The sequence below is a fragment of the Triticum dicoccoides genome, chromosome 4B, assembly GCF_002162155.2.
Source record: "Triticum dicoccoides isolate Atlit2015 ecotype Zavitan chromosome 4B, WEW_v2.0, whole genome shotgun sequence".
Classification (NCBI taxonomy): Eukaryota; Viridiplantae; Streptophyta; class Magnoliopsida; order Poales; family Poaceae; genus Triticum; species Triticum dicoccoides.
The window spans coordinates 341936326-341955132 of NC_041387.1; positions in this window are offsets into that span (position 1 = coordinate 341936326).

The following is an 18807-nucleotide window of genomic DNA, read 5'->3' on the forward strand; positions in this document are numbered from 1 at the left end:
CGCCATTGATAATTGTCATAGATTTGGATCGTCGGACTATCTGCCTGGCTAGAGTCTCATCCTCTGGCAACTCTCCCCGGTTCATGTACGCAAGATAAGGAACTGTCCAATCCGGTATAACATGCAGGGCTGCCACCAATTGAGCCTCCGGATCAGGAATAGCTAAATCTGCTTCACCTAGGAGCTTGACTGACGGATTGTGCAACACATCAAGAAAGACATTAGGCGGAACCGGTTTACGCTGAGAGCCCAACCGGCTTAAAGCGTTCGCCGCTTCATTTTTTCGACGATCCATGTGATCCACCTGATAACCCTTGAAATGACCTGTAACAATATCCACCTCACAATGATATGCCGCCATGAGTGGGTCTTTAGAATCCCAAGTGCCAGACACCTGTTGAGCTACGAGGTCCGAGTCACCGAAGCACTTCACCCGACTTAGATTCATCTCTTTAGCCATCCGGAGACCATGGAGCAAGGCTTCATATTCAGCTGCATTATTAGTACAAGGAAACATTAAGAGGAGAACATAACAAAACTTATCACCTCGTGGGGAAGTTAACACGACTCCAACCCCCGAGCCTTCCAATTGCCTGGATCCATCAAAATGGATAGTCCAATATGTGTGATTCGGCTTCTCCTCTGGTGCTTGCAACTCAGTCAAATCATTGATGAAATCAACAAGTGCCTGAGACTTCACCGCCGTCCGGGGTACGTATTTCAATCCGTGCGGCCTGAGTTCTATAGCCCACTTGGTAATCCGGCCGGTCACCTCCCGGTTCTGTATGATATCGCCCAAGGGAGCTGAACTGACCACTGTGATAGGGTGCCCTTGGAAATACTGCTTCAACTTCCGGCTTGCCATGAAAACTCCATACACCAGTTTCTGCCAATGCGGATACCTTTGCTTGGATTCAATAAGCACCTCGCTGATATAGTAAACCGGCCGCTGAACCGGATACTCCTTGCCTGCCTCCTTGCGTTCTACCACAATAGCCACGCTAACTGCATGAGCATTGGCCGCTACATATAACAATAACGGCTCCTTGTCGACCGGAGCTGCAAGAACGGGCGGATTGGCTAATTGCTGCTTCAAGTCCTCCAACGCTTCATCAGTAGCTGGACTCCAGATGAATTGATCTGTCTTTCTCAACATCTAGTATAAAGGGATGGCCTTCTCTCCGAGGCGGCTAATAAACCGGCTTAGTGCGGCGATCCAACCCGCCAACCGCTGAACATCGTTGATACACTTCGGTTTAGACAGGGAGGTGATAGCCGTAATCTTCTCCGGATTAGCCTCAATTACTCTGTTGGACACAAGAAAGCCCAGTAACTTGCCTGCCGGAACACCAAAGACACATTTGGCAGGGTTCAGCATCATCTTGTAAACCCGCAAGTTGTCAAAGGTTTCCTTTAAATCATCAACCAGCGTCTCCTTCTTCCTTGACTTGACCACAATATCATCCACATAGGCGTGCACATTGCGGCCGATCTGTTTATGCAGGCAATTCTGTACACACCTTTGATAAGTGGCTTGGGCGCTCTTGAGCCCAAAAGGCATAGATACATAGCAGAAGGCTCCAAAGGGAGTAATAAACGCCATCTTCTCCTGGCCCTTAACCGCCATTTTGATCTGATGATACCCAGAATACGGATCCAAAAAACTCAAACGCTCACAACCCGCCGTGGCATCAATAATCTGGTCAATGCGGGGGAGGGCAAAAGGATCCGCTGGACAAGCCTTGTTAAGATCCGTATAATCCACACACATACGCCAAGTGCCATTTTTCTTAAGAACCAGCACCGGATTAGCAATCCACTCTGGATGAAACACTTCAACGATAAAACCAGCTGCTAAGAGCCTAGCTACCTCCTCCCCAATGGCTTTGCGCCTCTCTTCGTTAAACCGGCGGAGAAATTGCTTTACCGGTTTATACTTGGGATCAACATTAAGAGTGTGCTCAGCGAGTTCCCTCGGTACACCTGGCATGTCAGAAGGTTTCCATGCAAAAATGTCCCGATTCTGATGGATGAACTCGATGAGCGCGCTTTCCTATTTAGGGTCCAAGTTGGCACTGACAGTGAACTGCTTGGACGAATCTCCGGACACGAAGTCAACAAGCTTGGTCTCAGCCGCTGATTTGAACTTCAGATCTGAATCATGCTCCGTAGTTGGTTTCTTCAAAGGGGTCATGTCCGCCGGATCAACATTGTCCCTATAATATTTTAACTCCTCCATGGAACAAACCGACTCTGCATAGGCCGGCATCACCTTCCTCACATTCCAAAGCAATCTTGCAGCTCCCATGAACCGTTATTGTCCCTTTGTGACCCGGCATCTTGAGCTGCAAATAGATATAACAAGGTCGTGCCATGAATTTGGCATAAGCCGGCCGCCCAAACAAGGCATGATACGGGCTGTGCCTTCAAGCATCATGGTGAAGTACTTTGCACACGCGGTCTCATCCATATCCATCATCTCCATTGCCATCTCGTAACTCTCTACCCACGCTTCTGGAGATAAATCAGCGGTGTAATTCGGCACCTTGCGTGGGCCCTTGAAGTCCTTGGGCAGGCGTACATTGCGTAAAGCGGGGACTAAACAGGGTACTCCCAAGCTAGATGCAACCCCTGGCCCAGCAGAGGTGGTAGGACGAACCAGTGTAAGCTGATCCGCCGCGTTCTGTGCTGCTAACTCGGCCTCCCTTCGTGCCCGGGCCCGGTCCACGACATCCTGAGCACCGTGAACACCACCGGCCGGGTTATTGCCACGGGCCACTTCACGGCCCCGCACATTGCTTGATATGGCCGGTTCATCCAGGCACCTACTATAGCTCCGGCTTGGACGAGGTGTGGAGTGAATCCGATCGCGGCTGTATGAATATGCCTCCTGTTGAATCAAAGCGGTCCGAAGAAGTTCCTTAACCCGGCGCGTCTCTATTGCTTGCAGAGAGTCTCCTTCGACCGGGATAGCTTCTAATCGCGCAGCACTGCGACAAGATTGTCCATAGGATTAGAATAATGACCCGGAGGTGTCTGGACCGGTGGAGGAATCACCATGTTCTGCCGAGGAGGTTCCATCAGGCGAGGTTGGACCGTTGCTCCTGGCCCTGGCGCCTCGACCCGGTTTACCTCCAGGTGCCCCGGCGGATTACTGGTTCCAGCTCCCGGAGTGTGAAAGAGATTTCGAGGGTCGAACCCTAACGGCAAGCGTGATCTGTGCTTCCGCTTCAAGACTTCCTGTGATGCATTCTGGTCGAGCATGAGCTTATAGGCCTGGGCGTCCAAAGCGGCCCGCTCTGCGGCCATCCTGTCCTTCTCCGCTGCCAGGTCGGCTTCGGCTTGTGCGATCTGCTCTTTCACCTTTGCAACCTCTGCATCATGGGCTTCCTGATCCGCTGGATTGGCTTCTGCCATAAGTACAGCTAATGCATCAAACAGGTCAGACAGAACTTGAACCGGTGGGCGCACAAGGCCTCCTGCCCCTGCTGCCGCTGCCGCTGCTGATCCGGACAACATTGCTGCTGCGGTCGAGGAGTGATTCGCCCCCTGCGTACCGGCCATGAATATTCCAACCCGATTGATCTGCTCAGGGGGGTCCGGAATACTGTCGCCATCGGAACAACCCCTAATCTGGTCGTCTTGCAACTGGTACAATGATTCGGTCTCTCCTGTTGAGGACTCATCGCCGGAATAGACGACGGTCTCGCTACCGTATTCTGACTCGTCCCCACGCTCTCCTCCGTGGACGACTCCCACGAAGGCACGCTTCGCGGCCGGTTTAACCTGGGTAGATCTCGCACGCTGAGCCGTCTCGACGAGGTCGGTGCGGATGTCCGGCTCAGGCCCAGGCTCGCCAATCTTGCCGATAAAAACGTGTATGCTACCAAAGCGGACCCGGTACCCGTACTCGATCGAGCCGGCTTCAGGACCCCATCCTGCATCGTCGATGTAGAGCTTGCCGCGACGACTCTTGGTCAGCCGGCCCACAGCATAGCCTTCAAGTCCTTTGAGCTTGCCCTCCAAGATTATCAAACCGCCGTGCGATAGCCCCACGGTGGGCGCCAACTGTCATGGATTTGTCACGGCAAATGTCCTCATAAAAGGACTTAGTCGTGGAGCCATCGCTACGGGTTAACTTGAAGGGGTTAAAGCGGACACAAAGACACAAGGGTTTATACTAGTTCGGCCCCTTCGATGAAGGTAAAAGCCTACGTCTAGTTGTGATGGAATTGATGTGGTTTCGATGGCTAGGGAGCAAACAAGTTTCGCCTAGGCTCGAGTTGTTGTTGTTTGTCCTTGAACCGCCGCCAGGCCGTCCCCTTATATACACGGGTGACGCCCGTCGGTCCACAGAGTCCCATACTGGTTCATACTCGTATCCCGGTTGGTCTCTATCTATTCCTAACTTACAATGCAAGTTTACATATCGAGCCGGTTTACGGCTACAGGTTCTAAACCGACTACAGGCCTTGGGCCTTCATCTGCTTAATCACCCTTATACTACTAATGAAGCTAACCCGGCCCAGGTAGGCCGGTTCACACCTAGTAGTAATATCCCCAACAGGTAGGGAGCTGCAGGATTGGGGCAGCCACCCACTGCGACGACCTGTACCTCCTGCGATCCATGGTTAGCGCATGCCTGTTCCTGAGGGATTAGCGATACCCGATAGTCGCTGCCTCCGGCACGGTCGACGGGGCCTTCCCTGGGCTCCTGAAAGAGCTCAGCCTCGGGTGTTTCTTCTCCCCAGCCTGGGCCGAGGAACTGGCCATGGTCTTCCTCCTGCGCGTGTCCTTGATCCATCATGTGGGGCACATACGCCTCCGGGGCCGTCGCCCCGAATGCCTTGTCGTAGTGCCCCATGTGCCATGCAGTTCTGCTCACTGTGACAATCTGGGAGTGGTAGCGCGGTGGCTCACCGGGACCGTGGGCTGTAGTGGATCCCATTTCGATGGTCGGAGGCGGAGGCGGCACCGTTGGTGGCCAGGCGCTGACGGCCAGGTTGGTGTTGGAGTGGCCCTGGAATCCGCTTGGAGCTATGCGGGCGCGTGTGGAGCCTCTGTGTGATCCACCTTGGGCCTAAGGCGGCAGCTGGGTGCAGAAGGGGTGAGCCCCCAAGGCGGCGGAGCCCAGGAGCTTCGCCACCCGCTCCAGTAGCATGTCGCGGCCGCCCTCTAGCAACCTGCATTGCAGTAGCTCTCGAGCTACCGTGAGCGCGGCCCTTGAGTTCGCCTTCTCTCGCCGTGAGTATGGCACCGTGGCCACGACGTGGCTCGAGGCCCTTGCTGCCGACCGCACCTACCGCGGTGTGAGAGCTGGTGTCGTCTGACCACGTCGCCCGCAGCCTGTAGTGCCCTGCGGACCGCGGGCTGCCTGGGGCACGGGGTTGAGGTCGCCCTGGGCAAGCGGCTCTGCGTGGGCAGGCCAGGCCGCCCAGGGATCAGGATTGCCCATCGGGTCGCCAGACATGTTGACGATGATGCGACGAGTGGCGAAACATGAGGCGGCGGAAGGCAAATTTCGGCGCACCCCTACCTGGCACGCCAAATGTCGGATTTCGGGTTCCGGCAGACCCTTGAGGTTCGAACACTGGGGTGCACGCAGATATCACACCTCCAGCCTACCCATGTCTCACCGCCTCGCCAGGATCTAAACTACACAAAGAACAACACTGGCGCGGCCCAGAGGGGAAAATCTAGGGTTTGTGTTGTTTGGACTGCGAAATCTCAGGGAAGAGGGCAATATATAGGTAGAGGGAGCTAGGAGGCTCCAAATGAGGTGCGGTTTTCGCCCACACGATCGTGATCGAACGAACAAGAGCATGGAGGGGGTTTGGATTGGTTATTGGGCCACTTTCAATGGGTGTTGGGCTGCAAACAAAAGAGGCTTTTACGGTTCCCCGGTTAACCGTTGGAGTATCAAACGACCTCCAAATGGAACGAAACTTGACAGGCGGTCTACCGGTGGTGTACCAAGGCCGCTTGGCAAACCTCGGGCCATTCTGAGAAAGTTTAACACCCGCACACGAAAAGAGGCAAAAGGGGGCGCCAGGGGACATAGGAGTGTCGGATTGCAAAACGGACAACGGGGAAAATGCTCGGATGCATGAGACGGACACGTATGCTAAAGCGATGCACATGATGACATGATATGAAATGCAGATGATGACATGGCAAAATGCAACACGCAAGCACATGACATGGCAAGGATGGCGAATAACTGGCGGACACCTGGCGCAACGGATCCGGGGCGTTACACAAGGACTGACTAAACATTGTAATTCATGGTAAAAGAGATCCAATCAAGTCATACCCAATATAAACTAATAGTAATGCATGCAAATGACAATGTGCTCTCCAGCGGGTGCTTTTTAATAAGAGGGTGATGACTCAACATAAAAGTAAATAGATAGGCCCTTCGGAGAGGGAAGCAGGGATTTGTAGAGGTGCCAGAGCACTATTTTAAAATAGAGATGAATAACATTTTGAGCGGTATACTTTCATTGTCAATGCAACAACTATGAGATCTCGATATCTTCCATGCTACATACATTGTAGGCGGTTCCCAAACAGAATGGTAAAGTTTATACTCCCCCACCACCAACAAGCACACTCCACGGCCATTCGAAACAACGGGGTACCGTCCATACCAACAACAGTCCTGGGGGAGTTTTGTTTTAATTATTTTGATTTGCTTTGATCTTTTTGATCATGGGACTGGGAATCCCGGTTACCGGACATTTTCTCGTGAATGAGGAGCGGAGTCCATTCCTCTTGAGAATAAACCACCTAGCATGGAAGATACAGACAGCCCTAGTTGAAACATGAGCTTTCTCGAGCATACAAAATAGAATTTCATTTGAAGGTTTCGAGTTTGGCACATACAAATTTACTTGGAATGGCAGGTAGATACCGCATAGAGGAAGGTATGGTGGACTCATATGGAATAACTTTGGGGTTTATAGAGTTTGGATGCACAAGCAGTATTCTCGCTTAGTACAGGTGAAGGCTAGCAGAACACTGGGAAGTGACCAACTAGGAGAGCGACAACAGTCATGAACATGCATTAAAATTAATCAACACTGAGTGCAAGCATGAGTAGGATATAATATACCATGAACATAAATATCGTGAAGGCTATGTTGATTTTGTTTCAACTACATGCGTGAACATGTGCCAAGTCAAGTCACTCGAATCATTCAAAGGAGGATACCACCCTATCATACCACATCACAACCATTTTAATAGCATTTTGGCACGCAAGGTAAATCATTATAAGCTCCTAGCTAATTAAGCATGGCATAACCAACTATAATCTCTCAATGTCATTGCAAACAGGTTTATTCATACTAGGCTAAATGAGGAATGATGAACTCACCATATTTACAAAAACAAGAGAGGTCGAGTTCATACCAGCTTTTCTCATCTCAATCAGTCCATCATATATCGTCATTATTGCCTTTCACTTGCACGACCGAACGGTGTGTATAATAATAATAGTGCACGTTCATTGGACTAAGCTAGAATCTGCAAGCATTCAATTCAAGAGAGAATACAAGTAATATGGGCTTTAAGTTAAATCAACAATAATGGATATGAGAGCCACTAAACATTTTCATTATGGTCTTCTACTCTTGACCCCCAAAGGAAAGAAAAGAAATAAAACTATTTACACGGGAAAGCTCCTAACAAGCAAAAGAAGAACGAGAAATATTTTTGGGTTTTCATTTTAATTACTACTACAAGCATGGAAAGTAAACTAACTAATTCTTTTGGTTTTCTTAAGGTTTATCAAACACACAAGAAGAAAGCTAGAAAAATAAATTAAACTAGCATGGATAATACAATGAAAGAGTATGAGCACCGACAACTAGAATAGTGTGTGAACATGAATGTAAAGTCGGTGAGAAATACGTACTCCCCCAAGCTTAGGCTTTTGGCCTAAGTTGGTCTAATGCCAGGGATAGTGTGGCTGATATCCGAAGTTATAACTGGGGTCGTACCGAGATGCTGCAACCAATGCCTCCTGAGCTGCGGCATGTTGGCGAGCTGCCTCCGCTCTTCTCTCATGTTCGGCTGCCAACTCCTTGGTGACAACATATCTTCGTTTTGCCTGGTAATCAAAAAGGGAAGGAGCAGGGAGAGTAACATGGATAGCGTAACGTCTGTCAAAGATTAGTCGATACTGGAGGAATTGTTCATTCCTCACAAGAAAATGGTGCCTGGCCATAGCATCAAAATCTAAACAAGCGGCAGTCAATTCAATATCACCCTCATGTGGGGATATACCAAGATAATTAGCAACACGGGTCGCATAAATCCCTCCAAATAAATCTCTAAATATACCATTATTATGCAACCTACGTGTAACTATTGCCCCCAAGTTGTAATCTTTATTACCTAATACAACACTCTTGAGGACACAAAGATCAGGGACACACATGTGACATGCTTCATCTTTACCAGTAATGCATCTACCAATGAAAAGAGAAAAATAATGTATAGCAGGAAAATGAATGCTCCCTAAGGTAGCTTGTGCTATATCCCTAGATTCTCCCACAGTGATACTAGCAAGGAAGTCTTTATATTCAGATTCGTGGGGTTCATTAACATTACCCCACTGTGGGAGTTTGCAAGTAGTTGTAAAATCTTCTAAGTCCATTGTATAAGATTGATCATAAATATCAAACAGGACATTCTGAGAATTACGTGAAGATGTATATTTAAACCTTCTCACGAATGAATCAGTCAATTGGTAGTACTGAGGACACTTATCTTGTATGAAGTCCTCAAGCTCGGCATTACGCACATATGCGTCAAATTCATCCTTGATGCCTGCATTAACCATAAACTCTTCTGACGGCCACTCACAAGACCGCACCTCAACTTCCCTTGGTGGTTCATCGTCTTGCTCACGCATAGCATGCCTAGGTCCTCTATTTGTTGAGGAACCACCATGGTACATTTTCCTGGACATATTTCTTCCTCTGAAAAATTTCTGAAATTTTTAGTAACTTCAAAATAAAAGTGAATCAAACTAAACAAGATTGATAGCAACTACTCCCACAAGTGCCTAGAGCCTATATCATGCATTAGAATTACTTGGGACCTCATAAATTTGACATGCAAGCTCAAGAACAGGGTCACCTATGCAGAAAATTTTTGCAATGAATAAAGCACTAGAACAAAAATTAATTGGACCAATGGAGGAGTCACATACCAAGCAACAATCTCCAAAAGCAGTTTTGTGAATGGAAGTTTGAGAAAGGAGATCGAAAATTGCAGAAAAATGAGCTAGAACTCGTGGTTGAGCTGGATGGGGATTTTTTGGGAGGAAGATGGAGTGTGTGGGTGCAGGAATAAGTGGACGGGGGCCACCATGGGCCACCGAGACAGGGGGCGCGCCTAGGGGGAGTGAGCGTGCCCTCCACCCTCGTGGCCAGGTGCTTGCCCCCCTGCTGTGTTTTCAGTGCCTAAAATCCTCAAATATTCCATAAAAAATCATACTAAATTTGCAGGGCATTTGGAGCACTTTTATTTTCGGGATATTTTTATTGCATGGATAATTCAGAAAACAGACAGATAATACTATTGTTTCTTTATTTATTCAAAATAATAGAAAGTAAAAAGAGGGTACAGAAGGTTGTGCCTTTTAGTTTCATCCATCTCATGATCATCAAAAGGAATCCACTAACAAGGTTGATCAAGTCTTGTTAACAAACTCATTTCGAATAACATGCAATCGGAGAAATTTCAAATAACACTAGGTTACCTCAACGGGGATATGAACATCCCCAACAATAAGAATATCATACTTTTTCTCGACAGTAGGAAGAGGAAATTCAAAACCTCCAATAATGATAGTTGGAATTTTTCCAATAGAATTGATGCTATGAACTTGAGGTTGTTTCCTCGGAAAGTGTATCGTATGCTCATTACCATTAACATGAAAAGTGACATTGCCTTTGTTGCAATCAATAACAGCCCCTGCAGTATTCAAAAAGGGTCTACCAAGGATAATCGACATACTATCGTCCTCGGGAATATCAAGAATAACAAAGTCCGTTAAGAGAGTGACATTTGCAACCACAACTGGCACATCCTCACAAATACCAACAGGTATAGCAGTTGATTTATCAGCCATTTGCAAAGATATTTCAGTAGGTGTCAACTTATTCAATTCAAGTCTACGATATAAAGAGAGAGGCATAACACTAACACCGGATCCAAGATCACATAAAGCAGTTTTAACATAGTTTCTTTTAATGGAGCATGGTATAGTTGGTACTCCTGGATCTCCAAGTTTCTTAGGTATTCCACCCTTAAAAGTATAATTAGCAAGTATGGTGGAAATTTTAGCTTCCGCTATCTTTCTTTTACTTGTAATGATATCCTTCATATATTTAGCATAAGGATTTACTTTAAGCATATCAGTTAAGCACATACGTAAGAAGATAGGTCTAATCATTTCAGCAAAGCGCTCAAAATCCTCATCATCCTTTTTCTTGGATGGCTTAGGAGGAAAAGGCATGGGTTTCTGAACATATGGTTCTCTTTCTTTACCGTGCTTCCTAGCAACAAAATATGTTTTATCATAACGTGGATTCTTTGATTGTGGGTTATCAAGATCAACAGCAGGTTCAGTCTCTACATCATTATTATTGCTAGGTTGAGCATCAACATGAACTATCATTAATATCACTAGGTTCATATTCATCACCAGATTGTGTTTCGGCATCACAAATAGAAATATCATTGGGATTCTCAGGTGTGTTTATAACAGGTTCACTAGAAGCATGCAAAGTCCTATCATTTTTATTTTTCTTCCTTTTAGAAGGACTAGGTGCATCTAAATCATTTCTCTGAGAATCTTGCTCGATTCTCTTATGGTGGCCTTCAGGATACAAAGGTTCCTGAGTCATTCTACCAGTTCTAGTAGCCACTCTAACAACAAATTAATGTTTATTATTTAATTCATCGAGCAAATCACTTTGAGCTTCAAGTACTTGCTCAGCCTGAGTGGTAGCCATAGAAGCATATTTGCTAATGAGTTTAAGTTCACCTTTAACTCTAGCCATATAATCACTCAAGCGTCCTATCATGAAAGCATTACTCTTTAATTCTCTACCAACATAAGCATTAAAACTTTCTTGTCTAGCCATAAAGTCATCAAATTCATCTAAGCATTGGCTATGAAATTTAATAGACGGAATTTCAACTTTATCATATCTATAGAGATAATTTACCTTTACTACCTGTGTCTGGTAATCAAGACAATGTGTTTCTTCAACAGGCGGTATATTAAGACCATGTATTTCTTCAATAGCATGTAAATTCTTAACATCTTCAACTTTAATACCTTTTTCTTTCATAGATTTCTTTGCCTCTTGCATATCTTCAGGACTGAGAAATAGAACACCCCTCTTCTTTGGAGTTGGTTTAGGAATAGGTTCAGGAGTTGGCTCAATTGGCTCTGGAATTGGCTCAGGAAGAGCCCAATTATTTTCATTAGTCAACATATTATTCAATAATAATTCAGCTTGGTCGACTGTTCTTTACCTGAAAACACAACCAGCACAACTATCCAAGTGGTCCTTGGAAGCATCGGTTAGTCCATTATAAAAGATATCAAGTATTTCATTTTTCTTAAGAGGATGATCAGGCAAAGCATTAGGTAATCGGAGAAGCCTCACCCAAGCTTGTGGGAGACTCTCTTCTTTGATTTGCACAAAATTATATATTTCTCGCAGGGCAGCTTGTTTCTTATGAGCAGGGAAATATTTAGTAGAGAAGTAATCAATCATATCCTGGGGACTACGTACAGAACCAGGAATAAGAGAATTAAACCAAGTTTTAGCATCACCCTTTAATGAGAATGGAAATATCTTAAGGATATAATAATAGCAAGACTTCTCATCATTAGTAAACAGGGTGGCTATATCATTCAACTTAGGGATGTGTCACAACAGTTTCAGATTCATTGCCATAAAAAGGATCAGATTCAACCAAAGTAATTATTTCAGGATCAACAGAGAATTCATAATCCTTATCAGTAACAAAGACAGGTGAAGTAGAAAAGGCAGGGTCATATTTCATTCTAGCATTCAGAGTTTTCTGTTTAAGTTTAGCTAGTAACTTCTTAAGATCAGATCTATCATTGGAAGAAAAAAGATCTCTAGCAGTTTCTTCATCCATAACATAACCCTCAGGAACAACATGCAATTCATACTTAGGGGAGAACCTTCATCATCACTATCTTCAATAATATCCTCATTAATAATTTCATTCTCTCTAACCCTAACAAGTTGTTCATCAAGAAATTCACCTAATGGCACAGTAGTATCAAGCACAGAAGTAGTTTCATCATAAGTATCATGCATAGCAGTAGTGGCATCATCAATAACATGCGATATATCAGAATTCATAGCAGTAGCAGGTTTAGGTGTCGCAAGCTTACTCATAACAGAAGGAGAATCTAGTGCAGAGCTAGATGGCAGTTCCTTACCTCCCCTCCTAGTTGAGGGGAAAATCTTAGTTCTTGCGTCTTTCAAGTTCTTCATAGTGATCAGCAGATATAAATCCCAAGTGACTCAAAGAATAGAGCTATGCTCCCCGGCAACGGCGCTAGAAAATAGTCTTGATAACCCACAAGTATAGGGGATCGCAACCATTTTCGAGGGTAGAGTATTCAACCCAAATTTATTGACTCGGCACAAGGGGAGCCAAAGAATATTCTCAAGTATTAGCAGTTGAGTTGTCAATTCAACCACACCTGGATAACTTAGTATGTGCAGCAAAGTATTTAGTAGCAAAGTAGTATGATAGTAATGGTAACAGTGGCAAAAGTAACGATAGCAGTTTTGTAGTAATTGTAATAGTAGCAACGGAAAAGTAAATAAGCAAAGCACAATATGTGAAAAGCTCGTAAGCATTGGATCAGTGATGGATAATTATTTCGGATGCAATTCATCATGTAATAGTTATAACATAGGGTGACACGGAACTAGCTCCAGTTCATCAATGTAATGTAGGCATGTATTCCGAATATAGTCATACGTGCTTATGGAAAAGAACTTGCATGACATCTTTTGTCCTACCCTCCCATGGCAGCGGGGTCCTAATGGTAACTAAGGGATATTAAGGCCTCCTTTTAATAGAGAACCGAAACAAAGCATTACACATAGTGAATACATGAACTCCTGAAACTGCGGTCATCACCGAGAAGTATCCCGATTATTGTTTCTTCGGGGTTGTCATATCATAACACATAATAGGTGACTATAGACTTGCAAGATAGGATCAAGAACTCACATATATTCATGAAAACATAATAGGTTCAAATCTGAAATCATGGCACTCGGGCCCTAGTGACAAGCATTAAGCATAGCAAAGTCATAGCAACATCAATCTCAGAACATAGTGGATACTAGGGCTCAAACCCTAACAAAACTAACTTCATTACATGGTAAATCTCATCCAACCCATCACCGTCCAACAAGCCTACGATGGAATTACTCATGCACGGCGGTGAGCATCATGAAATTGGTGATGGAGGATGGTTGATGATGACGATGACGATGAACCCCCATCTCCGGAGCTCCAGATCAGCCCTCCCGAGAGAGATTAGGGATTGGCGGTGGCTCTGTATCGTAAAACGTGATGAAACTTTCTCTCTGATTTTTTTCTCCATGAAACGAAATATATAGAGTTGGAGTTGAGGTCGGTGGAGCATCAAGGGGCCCACGAGACAGGGGGGAGTGCCTCCCACCCTCATGGACAGGCTGTGGGCCCCCTGGACTTGATTCTTTTGCCGGTATTTTTTTATATTTTCCAAAAGTTATCTCCGTGGATTTTCAGGTCATTCCGAGAACGTTTGTTTTCTGCACAATAATCCACACCATGGCAGTTCTGCTGAAAACAGCGTCAGTCCAGGTTAGTTTCACTCAAATCATGCAAGTTTGTCCGGAAGTAGTGGTTGTATGTCAACGCCGCCATGTCCATCCCCTTGCTCCTCCTCCCATTGGTGTAGGCGGAGCCGAGTTTTGGCTGGGGGCATGCAGAGCTCGTCGACCGTCAGCTCGGGCGTGTCTGGTCCAGGCAGGCCAAGCTGAGGGAGGCAGGGGTGACAATGGTGGTGAGGGAGTTCGTCCGGCGGTGCATCGCTCCGCTCCAGCACCAGTCTCGCCCGATGTGGGCCTTCACCGTCCCAAACGACACACATGAGGCTCCAGGTGCCTTCGCTCCCTTCCAAGACACTGCGCACAGTGCTCCAGCTCCTGACGGGAGGCGCCGTGCCTGCTGCATTCCCTGACAAGGGATGCCCTTTCTACAACTGCTTGAACAAGGAGGCCTTCGTCGAGAAGATGTCCTGCTTCGACGAGTGGGGGCTGCTCCCTAAGGGCCACGGGAGGCCTCGTGAGAACCGCATCTTGGTGGCTCCCGTGCTCGTCAATCCCGTGGCGTGCGCTCCTGAGGTGGCCCCGGGGGAGCAAGCATCACCGAGCGTTCCTGAAGTGCCTGCTAGAGGGCAGGCGCTATCGGAGGCGCCACCGCGGGCACTTCAGGTAACGGCCCACACCTCTGCCGTGAGGGACCGCGCGCCAGCCCACAACGCGCCCCTTCCAGGCCTCGGAGTGCTCCGGAATAGCAAAAGGTTCGGGGGCCGCTGGGGCCCTGCACCTCGGGCCTTGGAAACTAGGAAGTGGATAGCCGTGGATGAGAAAGTGCCTTACCCTCCTAGGCTTTCGCATACCTTGCCCTTGTCTGACTTTTTCTCCTCTCGGGATTCCTTCCATCGCGGTGGTGAGCCGATACGTCCATTTTGCATCATGCTTTTATATCAATATTTATTGCATTATGGCTGTTATTACACATTATGTCTCAATACTTATGGCTATTCTCTCTTATTTTACAAGGTTTACCATGAAGAGGGGGAATGCCGGCAGCTGGAATTCTAGCTGGAAAAGGAGCAAATATTGCAAACCTATTCTGCACAGCTCCAAAAATCCTGAAACTCCATGACAATCATTTTTGGAATTAATAAGAATTATTGAGCAAAGAAAATACCAGAGGGGGCCCACACCCTGGCTAGGAGGATGGGGGCGCGCCCACCCCTATTGGGCGCGCCCCCTGTCTCCTGGGCCCCCTGGTGGCCCTCTGGTGCCCATCTTCTGCTATATGAAGGCTTTTACCCCGGAAAAATCATAAGCAAGCTCACAGGACGAAACTCCGCTGCCACAAGGCGGAACCTTGGCGGAACCAATCTAGGGCTCCGGCAGAGCTGTTCTGCCAGGGAAACTTCCCTCCGGGAGGGGGAAATCACCACCATCGTCGTCACCAACGATCCTCTCATCGGAGGGGGTCAATCTCCATCAACATCTTCACCAGCACCATCTCCTCTCAAAACCCTAGTTCATCTCTTGTATCCAATCTTGTATCAAAACCACAAATTGGTACCTGTGGGTTGCTAGTAGTGTTGATTACTCCTTGTAGTTGATGCTAATTGGTTTACTTGGTGGAAGATCATATGTTCAGATCCTTAATGCATATTATTACTCCTCTGATTATGAACATGAATATGCTTTGTGAGTAGTTATGTTTGTTCCTGAGGACATGGGTGAAGTCTTGCTATTAGTAGTAATGTGAATCTGGTATTCATTCGATATTTTGATGAGATGTATGTTGTCTCTCCTCTAGTGGTGTTATATGAATGTCGACTACATGACACTTCACCATTATTTGGGCCGAGAGGAAGGCATTGGAAAGTAATAAGTAGATGATAGGTTGCTAGAGTGACAGAATCTTAAACCATAGTTTATGTGTTGCTTCGTAAGGGGCTGATTTGGATCCATATGTCTAATGTTGTGGTTAGGTTTACCTTAATACTTATTTTGTAGTTGCAGATGCTTGCAATAGGGGTTAATCATAAGTGGGATGCTTGTCCAAGTAAGGGCAGTACCCAAGCACCGGTCCACCCACATATCAAATTATCAAAGTACCGAACGCGAATCATATGAGCGTGATGAAAACTAGCTTGACGATAATTCCCATGTGTCCTCGGGAGCGCTTTTCTCATTATAAGAAATTGTCCAGGCTTGTCCTTTGCTACAAAAAGGATTGGGCCACCTTGCTGCACTTTATTTACTTTCATTTCTTGTTACTCGTTACAATTTATCTTATCACAAAACTATCTCTTATCTACAATTTCAGTGCTTGCAGAGAAAACCTTATGGAAAACAGCTTGTCATTTCCTTTTGCTCCTCGTTGGCTTCGACACTCTTACTTATAGAAAGGGATACGATAGATACCCTATACTTGTGGGTCATCAAGACTCTTTTCTGGCGCCGTTGCCAGGGAGTGAAGCGCCTTTGGTGAGTGGAACTTGGTAAGGAAACATTTATATAGTGTGCTGAAATTTTCTGTCTCTTGTTACTATGGAAACTAATCCTTCGAGGGGCTTGTTCGGGGTATCTTCACCACGACCAGAAGAGCAAAGATTTTCTCCTCAACCTACTGAACCTACTGAAAATATTTACTTTGAGATTCCTTCGGGTATAATAGAGAAACTGCTAGCTAATCCCTTTGCAGGAGATGGAACATTGCATCCCGATTTACACCTTATCTTTGTGGATGAAGTTTGTGGATTATTTAAGCTTGCAGGTATTCCCAATGATGTTGTCAAAAGGAAGGTCTTCCCTTTATCTTTGAAGGGAGATGCATTGACATGGTATAGGCTATGTGATGATACGGGATCTTGGAATTATAAACGATTGAAGTTGGAATTTCACCAGAAGTTCTATCCTATGTACCTTGTTCATCGTGATCGTAATTACATATATAATTTCTGGCCTCGCGAAGGAGAAAGCATCTCTCAAGCTTGGGGGAGGCTTAAATCAATGTTATATTCATGCCCCAATCATGAGCTCTCTAGAGAAATGATTATTCAAAACTTTTATGCCCGGCTTTCTCCCAATGATCGCACCATGCTTGATACTTCCTCTGTCGGTTCTTATATGCTGAGACTACTAAATTCAAGTGGGACTTATTGGAAAGAATTAAACGCAACTCTGAATATTGGGGTTCCGACGATGGTAAGGAGTTAGGTATAACACCTAAGTTTGATTGTGTTAAATGTTTTATGGATACCGATGCTTTTCGTGGATTTAGTGCTAAGTATGGACTTGACTCTGAGATAGTAGCTTCTTTTTGTGAATATTTTGCTACTCACATTGATCTCCCTAAGGAGAAGTGGTTTAAATATAATCCTCCCATTGAAGTAAAAGTAGTTGCACCTATTACAGTTGAAGAAAAGACTGTCACTTATAATGATCCTATTGTTCCTACTACTTATGTTGAGAAACCTCCTTTTCCTGTTAGGATAAAGGATCATGCTAAAGCTTCAACTGTGGTTCGTAAGAATAATATTAGAACATATACACCTCTTGAGAAAATCAAAGTTGAACCTAGTATTGCTATGGTTAAAGATCTCTTGGATGATAATATAGATGGGCATGTTATTTACTTAAGTGAACAGGCTGCTAATATTGCTAGACCAGATGCTAAGATACATAGACCTGTTGTAGGCATGCCTGTTATTTCTGTTAAAATAGGAGATCATTGTTATCATGGCTTATGTGATACGGGTGCTAGTGCTAGTGCAATACCTATTTCCCTATATAAAGAAATTATGCATGATACTGCACCTATTGAGTTAGAAGATATTGATGTTACAATTAAGCTTGCCAATAGAGATACTATTACACCATTTGGGATTGTTAGGGATGTTGAAGTCTTGTGTGGGGAAGTTAAATATCCTGCTGATTTTCTTGTTCTTGGCTCCCCACTAGATGACTCTAGCCCCATTATAATTGGTAGACCCTTCTTGAATACTGTTAATGCTAAGATTGATTGTGAAAAGGATGTTGTTACGATTGGCTTGGGGGATATGAAACATGAGTTTAATTTTGCTAAATTTCGTAGATAACCCCATGATAAAGAATTTCCTAGTAAGGATGAAATTATTGGTCTTGCTTCTATTGCCGTACCTCCTACTGATTCGTTAGAACAGTATTTGCTATACCATGAAAATGATATGTTCATGAATGAACGAAGGGAGATAGATGAAGTATTCCTTCAACAGGGTCCTATTCTGAAACACAACTTACCTGTTGAAATCCTAGGGGATCCCCCTCCCCCAAGGGTGATCCCGTGTTTGAGCTCAAACCTTTACCTGATAATCTTAAATATGCTTATCTTGATGAAAAGAAGATATATCATGTTATTATTAGTGCTAACCTTTCAGAGCAAGAAGAGGAAAGATTATTGAAAGCTCTGAAGAAGCACCGTGCTGCTATTGGATATACGCTGGATGATCTTAAGGGCATTAGTCCCACTCTATGCCAACACAAAATTAAATTGGAGAAAGATGCCAAACCAGTTACAGATCCTCAACGACGGTTAAATCCTAAGATGAAAGAAGTGGTAAGAAAGGAGATAGTAAAGCTCCTTGAGGCAGGTATAATTTATCCCGTTGCTGATAGTGATTGGGTAAGTCCTGTCCATTGCATTCCTAAGAAGGGAGGTATTACTATCATTCCTAATGATAAAGATGAATTGATTCCGCAAAGAATTATTACAGGTTATAGGATGGTATCTCCATAAATAAAATAAGGCTACTAAGAAAGATCATTACCCTTTACCTTTTATTGATCAAATGCTAGAAATACTATCCAAACATACACATTTCTGCTTTCTAGATGGCTATTCTACTTTCTCTCAAATACCTGTGTCAGCGGAGGATCAATCAAA